Here is a 12,779-nt window from a genome sequence, read left to right on the forward strand (position 1 = left end):
GCAGGTGGAGAAATTCAGCCGCCAGATAAGTGTTAAACTTCATGGTGAAACCTGAACTGTTATTTCTTTTGCACAATTCGCTATGACGTTCGTTCAGTGATCATTACCGAGCGCAGACTAAAACAAATAAATCAAACCATTAAAGATTACACAGTTTACAGGGAAATATGAGGTTGAGTAATATTTCACTTATTAGCGTAAACGGCAGGAAAGCTATACCATAATTTGAACAAAAGTAATTTCCTCTTCTAAGCTCATCATCATTGTACGTAATAATTTCTCACAATAACAACTGTGCATAATCATTTTCGACAAGAAGCAAGTCCGCATCGTTACCTAGTAACACAATGACAGACGTCACTAGGCCAAACAGTCAATAACACAGTTAAAGAAAACGGCATGTCAGAGATAAAACCATTGTACATGCTAGCGATTCCAGTGTCAGTTCACTAAGAGGTACATTATACACTGAATCGCCAAAGAAAATGGTGTAGGCATGCGTATGTAAACAAGCAGAATACGGCGCTGTGGTCGGCAACTCCTATATAAGACAACAAGTGTCTGGCGCAGTTGTTAGATCGGTAACTGCGGCTACAATGGCAGGTTATCGAGATTTAAATGAGTTTGAACGTGGCGTTATAGGCGGCACCCGAGCGATGGGACATAACACTTCCGAAGTAGCGATGAAGTGGTGATTTTCCCGTACGACCATTTCACGAGTGTACCGTGAATATCAGGAGTCCGGTAAAACATCAAATCTCCGACATCGCTGCGACCGCAAAAACATCCTGCAAGAACGGGATCAATGAAGACTGAAGAAAATCGTTCAACGTGACAGAAGTGCAACCCTTCCGCAAATTGCTGCAGATTTCAATGCTGGGCCATCAACATGTGTCACAGTGCGAACCATCCGATGAAACATCATCGATATGGGCTTTCGGAGCTGAAGGCCCACTCGTGTACCCTTGATGACTGCACGACACAAAACTTAACGCCTCGCCTGGGCCCGTCAACACTGACATTGGACTTTTGATGACTTGAAACATGTTGCCTGGTCGGACGAGTCTCGTTTCAAATTGCGTCGAAATGGACGTCTACGGGTATGGAGATAACCCCGTGAAACCATGGACACTATGTCAGCAGGGAACTGTTCACGCTGGTGGAGGCTCTGTAATTGTGTGGCACTTGTGCAGTTGGAGTGATATGGTACACCTGATACGGCTAGATATGACTGACAGGTGACACGTACGTAAGCATCCTGTCTAATCACCTGCATCCTTTCATGTCCGTTGTTCATTCAGACGGACTTGGGCAATTCCAGCAGGACAATGCGACACCCCATGCGTCCATAACTGCTACAGAGTGGCTCCAGGAACACATTATTGAGCGTATCTAGGTCGCCTTGGAACGTTCTGTTCAGAAGATAACTCCACCCTCTCGTACTCTTACGGGTTTGTGGATAGCCCTGTAGGATTCATGGTGTTTTACCTCCAGCACTTTTTAGATATTAGTCGAATCCATGCCACGTCGTTTTACGTCACTTCTGCGAGCTCGCGGGAGTCCTACACAATATTAGGCGGGTGTACCAGTGTCTTTGGGTCTTCAGTGTATCTTTGGTTAGGAGTAAACACTCTAATAAGAGAGCTAGACCGTAAAATTCCATATATAAACATACATAAGGAAGTAATACATCAAGAAATGTCACTCTGGTGACCTTCGTAATTTAAAATACTTCGTAACTGCCGAAATTTCACCATTGTGGCTTTACCTGGTTACTGATGTCATTAAATAGTTTTCTATGGATTAAGCTGATTTATTTTCTGCAGTTACAATGTGGTATACATTACAAAGGTCGCTAGTGTGACGTTTGTTGATGTATTACGCTTCTATGTATAGAATTTCACGATCTAACTCAGTTATGCACAGAATGAGATTTTCACTCTGCAGCGGAGTGTGCGCTGATATGAAACTTCCTGGCAGATTAAAACTGTGTGCCCGACCGAGACTCGAACTCGGGACTTTTGCCTTTCGCGTGCAAGTGATCTACCATCTGAGCTACCGAAGCACGACTCACGCCCGGTACTCACAGCTTTACTTCTGCCAGTACCTCGTCTCCTACCTTCCAAACTTTACAGAAGCTCTCCTGCGAACCTTGCAGAACTAGCACTCCTGAAAGAAAGGATATTGCGGAGACATGGCTTAGCCACAGCCTGGGGGATGTTTTCAGAATGAGATTTTCACTCTGCAGCGGAGTGTGCGCTGATATGAAACTTCCTGGCAGATTAAAACTGTGTGCCGGACCGAGACTCGAACTCAGGACCTTTGCCTTTCGCGTGCAAGTGCTCTACCATCTGAGCTACCGAAGCACGACTCACGCCCGGTACTCACAGCTTTACTTCTGCCAGTATCTCGTCTCCTACCTTCCAAACTTTACAGAAGCTCTCCTGCGAACCTTGCAGAGCTAGCACTCCTGAAAGAAAGGATATTGCGGAGAGAATGAGTCGTGCTTCGGTAGCTCAGTTGGTAGAGCACTTGCCCGCGAAAGGCAAAGGTCCCGAGTTCGAGTCTCGGTCGGGCACACAGTTTTAATCTGCCAGGAAGTTTCAGTTATGCACAGTTTTTACTTGGTATCAAAGATTATAAGGTACCTCTTAGTAAACTGATAGTGCAGTTGATAGCATGTACCATGATTTTATCTCTAACATGGCATCGTCTTTGACTGTATCATTGACTGTTTGTCCTAGTTAATCTGTCGTTGTGTTACTAGCTGCCGATGTGGACTTGATCCTTACGAAAATCATAGTACAGTTATTAATGTGAAAAACTTAAGTACAGACCGCGAACTATCCAGACGTACTCATTCTGTGTTTCACTTTTAGAAAGATATAACCGTTATCTCACTGTACAACACGTTTTATTCCACAATGCAGATTTCATCTTTATGCCATTCTTAAGCATTAAATGAATTAAAAGTCATTCGATTTCAGTAAAACACAAGGTTTTTTTTCCTTTATTGGATTACGAATCCTCCCCCCCCCCCCCCCCCAGAGAGGGACGGGGGGTGGCATCAGCATAATATGCCGCTCTGCAGCCTACAGAGAAGTTAAAAACATAATTAGGAGATACTATAACAATAAAACACAGGCGATAAAACGGTAACTGCTTAAAACTGGAACATGGCGAAAAATTGTGAAGAAAATATAAAAGCAAAGGGGTCGGTGATACTGATTAAAACACATAGTAAATAGACAGGCACAATTAAAAAAAAACACACACACAGCAACAGTCAGGTTTCTGTTCGTAGCAGTTAAAGGCACATCTAGCTGCAGTATGCTGTCTGTTCGCAGCACTTAAAAAGAGGACGCACAATAATTAACACTCACGGAAGCATTGCACTATAATGTACAAGGGCACATAGGGCGGGGGCAAGGGGGGGTGGGGGTGTGGGGACCCGGGACCCGAAGAGATGAGAGAGAGAACAAGTCGGTACCTTCAGTTATATAGACCAGTTTTGTCAAAAGTAAATGCGAGAATATTTGTGTAATAGGCATTCAGCATGACTTATTCACTTGATGTGGTTGTGGATTAAAACAGATGACCAAACCAGAGCCTCGCGCGGTATCCGTGTGGTCTTAAACGTCTTGTTACGGTTCGCGTGGCTTCCCCCCCCCCCCCCCCCCCCGCGCCCCCCCAACCCCTCCCGTCGGAGGTTAGAGTCCTCCTTCGGGCATGTGTGTGTGTGTGTGTGTGTGTGTGTGTGTGTGTGTGTGTGTGTGTGTAAGTTTAGGGACCGATGACCTCAGCAGTTAGGCCCCATAAAACTTACCACAAATTTCCAAATCACAGGTTGAGGCTTCGCTACACAGATTCTTAGCAGCTGCTTGACTCTTTATAGAATTGGGTAGGAAAGGGGCAGGGGCGTTACTGAGAAGAGATTAAAACGAAACTTTCAATTAACCCAAGGGGAAATTATTTTCCGCAACGACAATCTGACGTGACGCTCAGATTATGACACTTGTGGAAAATTACGAGCCTCCCTAACCGGATGAAGCCGACACGTGACTACGTAATTGCCTTTCCTTTTCATTCAGACCTGAGACTGGAAACTCCGAAAACCGTATAGCATTGCAGCGTGCAGCGGACGAAGGTCCCGAGAACTTGTTACTGCCATTCTTTTTTCCTCATTTCCTCTCTGCTGCAAAAACCGTCCACAAGATACTGTCATCAGCTTGAGTTTCGCAACCAAAGAACAGAAGGACACGTGTAATTATTGTTTTTCCGTACCCTGAAGTTTACTTAATACGTTACAAATTTCTCGACCTAGAAATGACAAACGATTTATATAGAGGAAGCACAGTATTTCACACGACACTTAGACCACTGCCGCTCGGGATTAGCCGAGAGGTCTAGGGCGCTGCAGCCATTGTGCGGCTGGTCCCGGTTGAGGTTCGAGTCCTCCCATGGGCATGTGTGTGTGTGTGTGTGTGTGTGTGTGTGTGCGCGTGTGTGTTTGTCCTTAGGATAATTTAGGTTAAGTAGTGTGTAAGCTTAGGGAGTGATGACCTTAGCAGGTAAGTCCCATAAGATTTCACACACATTTGAAAATTTTTGAACTTAGACCACAAAACAAAGGAGGGTGGTGTTTCAAAACTGTTACATGTTATTTCTTTGATAGTTGATTTAGCATTTCTTGCTCTATAACTGTCTACAGAAAATTTTGACATAGCAATACCTCAACAATTTCAAGCAATACTGAAGCACTGTGAGGTCTCCGTCCCATACATCCACACGTATTATAAAAAAGTATGTATGTGTGAGAGTATGCTCTACATTCCCTCCTAAACCACATCGTAAATTTCAACCAAACTTGGTACATATATCCTTCACGGTCAGGCAACAATGTCTGCTGGGGTAAGAACTGTCACAGTTCAGTGATGTGTGAAAAACTGCCGTACCATGCATGACGTTTAAATTTATTACTTCTGAACTGCTAATTGTATTCGCAAAAACTTTCGCCGACAGTATACACACATGCCGCTAAACATAACTACAAAATTATATCATGGTACCACACAGTGCAGGAGATATGACGTCATAAAAAGTGAGATAAGTGAGAAACTGCCATATATTGCATGGTGCTTAAAGTTATTACTTCCTTGTTGCTAACTCTATTCGCAACGTATTTCGCAGACAGTATGCTCATATGCCACTGAATGTACCTACACAAATACGGTATTGTGCTGCACTACGCGCGGTTCGACACGATAGGAGATATCCCGCAACTTTTGTCACCTCTGTTTACATCTATCATTTACAATAGAATTTGTTTTGAAACATCCTGGCAGATTAAAACTGTGTGCCATACCGAGACTCGAACTCGGGACCTTTCCCTTTTGTGGACAAGTGGTCTACCAACTGAGCTACCCAAGCACGACTGACGCCCCGTCCTCACAGCTTTACTTCTGCCAGTACCTCGTCTCCTACCTTCCAAACTTTACAGACGCTCTCCTGCGAACCCGGCAGAACTAGCACTCCTGAAAGAAAGGATATTGCGGACACATGGCTTAGCCACAGCCTGGGGGATGTTTCCAGAGTGAGATTTTCACTCTGCAGTGGAGTGTGTGCTGATGTGCAACTTTCTGGCAAATTAAAGGTCCCGAGTTCGAGTCTCGGTCCGGCACACAGTTTTAATCTGCCAGAGTGAAAATCTCATTTCAGAAGTTGTTTTATTTATATGATTTCTTGGAAAAGAGTGGTATATAAATTAAAGGCATTTTTCTTCTTTTTTTTACAAATTCGTAGTGAAATTTATCATATGATTCACAATTAGCAAAATTTGTAATTTACTCATCGGGAGTAATAATATTTAATGTGTGTACATCTGATTGTATATGTAACAGCTTAGCTCTGTAAGTAACATCTCTTGGTTGTATCATCCCACGCTATTCTCCCCCAACCAGCTATGTACGAGGGGAGTTTGGAAGGTCCGTGCAAAACTAAAAACTACTTACGTGTTTGGGGTAAACCTTTTCGATTTTTCGACATAGTCTCCTTATAGACTTACACACTTCGTCCAACGCTGTTCTGTTTTTTGGTCCCTTCCGAAAAATAGGAATTGTCCGAGTCTGCAAAATAGCTATTAGTTGCTGCAGTCACCTTCTCGTCTGAATAAAATCCTTGTCCCGCCAGCCATTTCTTCAAATTGGATAACAAATAGTAGTCCGAGGGAGCCAAGTCTGGAGAATAGGGGGGGGATGTGAAACTAGTTGGAATCTTATTTTCATCAATTTTTCAACCACAATTGCTGAGGTGTGTGCTGGTGCATTGAGTGATGGAAAAGGACTTTTTTTGCGGTCAAATCGCCGGCGGTTTTCTTGCAGCTCGATTTTCAAACGGTCCAATAACGATGAATAATGTGCACCTATAATAGTTTTAACCTTTCCCAGATAGTCGATGAGGATTATCCCTTGCGATCCCAAAAGACAGTCGCCATAACGTTTCCGGCTGAAGGAATGGTCTTCGCCTTTTTTGGTGCAGATTCTCCCTTGGTAAAGCATTGTTTAGATTGTCTTTTGGTCTCAGGAGTATAGTAATGTATGCAGGTTTCATCCACAGTGATTGTGGGTCCCATATTTTTCAACGAAACAATTCACGCACAACGATACTGCAGTGATATTCTGTACCCTTTCACTGCGACATACGGCACTCGCGGCTAACAATCATACGGCACTGCGGAGAGCCTTTTTCAACACCCCGTACAATAAAATTACTTGAATGAAAGCTATCCTGATAGAGTTATCCGGATTTGTTCCCAGTCCATGTGCGGTGCTTAGTCAAATGGTTTTCTGCAAAGAAGAATTACTGCACCTTCATCCATGGCTTTCAGGGTGTCACGTGAGGAAAGTGCGAGTTGAGTTTCACTTGATGGATATTTTCGGGATGCATTGTGGTTGCCATGGAGGGGATCATTCTTTACGGGATATCTCATTACATCTGAGGTCAAAAAAAGTTCAAAGATTCTAAAAACAGTCACTTGTGATTTCATTTCTGTAGACGGGTGTGACCTATGCTTTCTTCCATCTACTGGGCCCGATTTTGTGTTGAGAAACCTACAGTAGATATGGTTAAAACGAAAATTAACTGAGCCTCACATTTGATATAGCTACGGAATCCATCTGTTCCTGAACCATTGTTCTGTTTTAACCATTTCAACTGTTTCTCGACACTCAAGTTAAGAGAAAAAAAGAAAAAAAAACACAGTATGTTCTGCAGAGATGATTAGCATTTGAACCATGTCGGCCCGCGGGTTTAAGGTTAACATACATAGATTCTGATGGATAGATTCTAAAGGTGGCAGGGGTAAAATACATTGAGCGAAAGGCTATTTACAATTTGTACAGAAACCAGATTGCACTTGTAAGAGTCGAGGGACATCAAAGGGAAGTAGTGGTTGGGAAGGGGGTGAGACAGGGTTGTAGCCTATCCCCGATGTTATTCAAACTGTATATTGAGCAAGCAGTAAAGGAAACAAAAGAAAAATTTGGAGTAGGAATTAAAATCCACGGAGAAGAAATAAAAACTTTGAGGTTCGCCGATGACACTGTAATTCTGTCAGAGACAGCAAAGGACTTGGAAGAGCAGCTGAACGGAATGGATATGGTCTTGAAATTAGGATATAAGATGAACACCAAGAAAAGCAAAACGAGAATAATGGAATGTAGTTGAGTTAGCTCGGGTGATGCTGAGGGAACTAGATTATGAAACAGACGGTTAATGTAGTATATGAGTTTTGCTATTTGGGGAGCAAAATAACTGACGGTGGTCGAAGTAGAGAGGATATAAAATGTAGATTGGCAATGGTAAGTAAAGCGTTTGTGAAAAAGAGAAATTTGTTAACATCGAGTATAGATTTAAGTGTCAGGAAGTCTTTTCTGAAATTATTTGTATGGAGTGTAGTAATGTATGGAAGTGAAACAAGGACGATAAATAGTTTGGACAAGAAGAGAATAGAAGCTTTCGAAATGTGGTGTTACAGAAGAATGCTGAAGATTAGATGGGTAGATCACGTAACTGAATTGGGGAGAAGAGAAATTTGAGGCACAACTTGACTAGGAGAACGGATCGGTTGGTAGGGCATATTCTGAGGTATCAAGGAATCACCAATTTAGTATTGGAGGGCAGCTGGGAGGGTAAAGATCGCAGAAGGAGACCAAGAGATGAGTACACTAAACAGATTCAGAAGGATGTAGGTTACAGTAGATACTGGGAGATGAAGAACCTTGCACAGGATAGAGTAGCAAGGAGACCTGCATCAAACTAGTCTTTGGACTGAAGACCAGAACATACCGGTACAGTGAGCCTACTGCTCTCGTTGTCGCTATGAACAGACGTGCAGGATGGCTCGCAGACGTATGCGCGAACCGTACCGTCAAATCTGTAAGTTTGAACCAGGGAGCATTACTGGCATGAGGAAATGTCATGCTGCTCGTGTGGGCCGAAGTGTTTCGGCTGTGCAAAGAGTGTGTACAGTACGGTTCGTGGAACGCCGTAGCACACGACGAGATGGGCCAGGTCGCACCACCCACATCAACGCCGAGAAGGTCAACACCTCATCCGAACGGCATTGCAGGACAGATCTGCGTTCTCCTTGGCTTCTGGCGCAACAGTGGAACAGTGTAACACATCGTACACTGTCAGGAGTGAAGTGCGTCGCAGTTTATTACGGTATGGGATACGTGCACTTCGCGCGCTTCTTCGCCTGCCCTTGACGAATGTGCAGAAACACGTTAGACGCCAATGGTGAATGAAACGACGTCACTGGGGACAGGAATGGCATCAGATAGCGTTCTGGGATGAATCTAAGTTCTGTTCGTTTGAAAATGATGGCCGCATTTCGGTTCGCCCCAAGCATCAGAGTGGCTGCATTCGCGGGAGATAAACAGCGCCAACTCAAGGCGTTGTGGTGCGGGGTGCTGTTGGGTTAGTGTAGTGGGACGAAATTAAGCGTCACCCATCCACCAATGTCAGCCCAGTTTGCAGGTGACTAGAAGTTTAATTTAGTTTTGTTTACGTATTTTTCTTAGTATTTGTAATAGCTGTGAATTATCTAAAAGTTTTGTATTTTTTTATGTGTTTCATGTACGGAGAGGGCGGCGCAACGAACGGAGACAGCATCTTCGTTGCCGCGACCAGAGAGGAAATTGCTGGCCGCTATACGTCGCGGGTCGACAGCCAAGGAGCAACAGAAGATCCTGCAACCGAGTTGTTGCGTCGTGCTTCTAAAAAAAATTAAAAATGAATTTTTTATACTCTTTTTGTACAACAATGACATCATATAGAGCGTAATCTTATTGAAAAGTCAGTCATTGTTTGCCAACGGTCAAGTTCACATCTGTATGTGTAGGAAGCTAATAAACTAGTGTATGCTACTAAAGTTGAAACACGTGTTCTGAGGAATTATTTATGAAGAATTATGTGAACGGATTAATAATATATTTGACAAGATTATTGATTCTGACAGCGTTCACCGAAACTTTGAATCTCAAAAGTTTATTTAATGTGTGATTCTGATATCGATTAGATCAAGATAACGTGTGTCAATATAATTTCTGAGGAGAAACAAACGAAATTTAAATCGAAAAAGTTTATGAAAACCAATTGGTCCAAGTGATGTAATTCTTTGCATACGACTCAACTGATGTTTTACAGTTTCGTTCAAGAACCATTCTATGACAATTTAAAAAGAATATACACTCCTGGAAATGGAAAAAAGAACACATTGACACCGGTGTGTCAGACCCACCATACTTGCTTCGGACACTGCGAGAGGGCTGTACAAGCAATGATCACACGCACGGCACAGCGGACACACCAGGAACCGCGGTGTTGGCCGTCGAATGGCGCTAGCTGCGCAGCATTTGTGCACCGCCACCGTCAGTGTCAGCCAGTTTGCCGTGGCATACGGAGCTCCATCGCAGTCTTTAACACTGGTAGCATGCCGCGACAGCGTGGACGTGAACCGTATGTGCAGTTGACGGACTTTGAGCGAGGGCGTATAGTGGGCATGCGGGAGGCCGGGTGGACGTACCGCCGAATTGCTCAACACGTGGGGCGTGAGGTCTCCACAGTACATCGATGTTGTCGCCAGTAGTCGGCGGAAGGTGCACGTGCCCGTCGACCTGGGACCGGATCGCAGCGACGCACGGATGCACGCCAAGACCGTAGGATCCTACGCAGTGCCGTAGGGGACCGCACCGCCACTTCCCAGCAAATTAGGGACACTGTTGCTCCTGGGGTATCGGCGAGGACCATTCGCAACCGTCTCCATGAAGCTGGGCTACGGTCCCGCACACCGTTAGGCCGTCTTCCGCTCACGCCCCAACATCGTGCAGCCCGCCTCAAGTGGTGTCGCGACAGGCGTGAATGGAGGGACGAATGGAGACGTGTCGTCTTCAGCGATGAGAGTCGCTTCTGCCTTGGTGCCAATGATGGTCGTATGCGTGTTTGGCGCCGTGCAGGTGAGCGCCACAATCAGGACTGCATACGACCGAGGCACACAGGGCCAACACCCGGCATCATGGTGTGGGGAGCGATCTCCTACACTGGCCGTACACCACTGGTGATCGTCGAGGGGACACTGAATAGTGCACGGTACATCCAAACCGTCATCGAACCCATCGTTCTACCATTCCTAGACCGGCAAGGGAACTTGCTGTTCCAACAGGACATGCACGTCTGCATGTATCCCGTGCCACCCAACGTGGTCTAGAAGGTGTAAGTCAACTACCCTGGCCAGCAAGATCTCCGGATCTGTCCCCCATTGAGCATGTTTGGGACTGGATGAAGCGTCGTCTCACGCGGTCTGCACGTCCAGCACGAACGCTGGTCCAACTGAGGCGCCAGGTGGAAATGGCATGGCAAGCCGTTCCACAGGACTACATCCAGCATCTGTACGATCGTCTCCATGGGAGAATAGCAGCCTGCATTGCTGCGAAAGGTGGATATACACTGTACTAGTGCCGACATTGTGCATGCTCTGTTGCCTGTGTCTATGTGCCTGTGGTTCTGTCAGTGTGATCATGTGATGTATCTGACCCCAGGAATGTGTCAATAAAGTTTCCCCTTCCTGGGACAATGAATTCACGGTGTTCTTATTTCAATTTCCAGGAGTGTAAATCATTTTGAAGTGGGTTGTAACTGACGTAGGTGGCGAAGTCTACACATGGTCATATGTCGAATGAAAATCATTTATAAACAAATCTATGCGTCGTTACACTACATTAGTCACAAACCACTGTTGGTGTGTGTCGAGGGCACTGTAGCCACTGTGACGTACGTGAACGACGTTGTGCGATCCGTAACCGTATCCTTTGTACGCAACACCCGAGAAGCCATTTCACAGCATGAAGATGCACGACCACATGTTGCAGCACGAATCCGTAGCTTGTTGGTGCCACAGGATATCAGCCCTTTGCCCTGGCCCTTGAGATTGCCAGAACTGTCGTCAGTCGAAAATGTATGGGATCTGGTGAAATGGTGGGTGCAGCTCTCATCCACCCTATCCACAAGGAAGGTTTGAAGACAGACCCGAACAATTATACAGGAATATCGCTGCTGGATATAACTTACAAGATTCTTTCTAAAGTCCTTTTGAACAGGGCAGAGCCGCAATTGGACCCGAAAATCGGTGAATACCAGGTAGGTTTTAGAAAGAGTAGATCATGTCCGGAACAAATAATAAACCTCAAAAACATCATGGCATACCGAAAATCAAGGGCAAAGACATACGTAATCTCCTTCACTGATTTCAATAAAGCATATGATTGATAGAGAATCTCTATTATCAGTCCTGGAAGAAATGGGTTTGCATAAGAAAAATACTAGTATTATAAACGCGACCATTACAAAAACATTTTCGAAAGATAAATTTATGGGCAAATTATCGGAACCCTTTGAAATAAAAACGGGAGTGCGACGGGGGGGGGATGAGCTCTCACCATTGCCGTTCAGTTGTGCGCTTGCGAAAGTAGTCAGAGAATGGAACACAAATATTAAGAGTAGTATTAGACTGCGTTGCAAAAAGAAGAACCTTAAAGTAAATTGCATTGCTTTTGGAGATGATACGGCCCTGTATGCTGAAACAATGGAAGAAGGACGGGAGAAAATCCTTGAACTAAAGGAACAAGCAGCTAAAATAGGTCTTCACATCTCCTTTGAAAAAACTAAGATATTGAGAAACTTGAAGCATTCATGTAAATACCACAAAGTTAAAGAACAAAAGGCTGAAATAGTAAAATAATTGAAATATCTCGGAGAATGGATTAGTTGGAATGCTGGGGAAAGTAAAGCAATCGAATCCAAAAAAAATGAACTGGAATTTGCCTTCCAACTAACAAAAAAGACATACAACAAAAAATCCCCTTTCATGGGCGATCAAAAATTACACATTACATGACAGTTATTAAGCCAGAAGCACTGTATGCAGCAGAAACGCTGAACATGAATTTCAAATGCCAAATGGAGAAACTTGAGCTAAAGCAAAGAAAACTTTTAAGAAAAATCATAGGACCAAAATTTCAAGACAATAAAACAATATACATCAATAATGAAACTCTCTACAAGAAAATTGAAAAACTTTCAGATACCATGCCAAAAAGGAGGATGAATTTTTATGGTCATCTTCTCAGTATGAATTCCAACAGATCACCTAAACAAATCTTTGACTTTTCCGTAACCGCAAAACGAAACCCAATTGGTTTAAAGGAGCTGGGAAAGATGTA

The sequence above is a fragment of the Schistocerca piceifrons genome, chromosome 10 (genome assembly GCF_021461385.2).
Source record: "Schistocerca piceifrons isolate TAMUIC-IGC-003096 chromosome 10, iqSchPice1.1, whole genome shotgun sequence".
In the NCBI taxonomy this organism is placed as follows: domain Eukaryota; kingdom Metazoa; phylum Arthropoda; class Insecta; order Orthoptera; family Acrididae; genus Schistocerca; species Schistocerca piceifrons.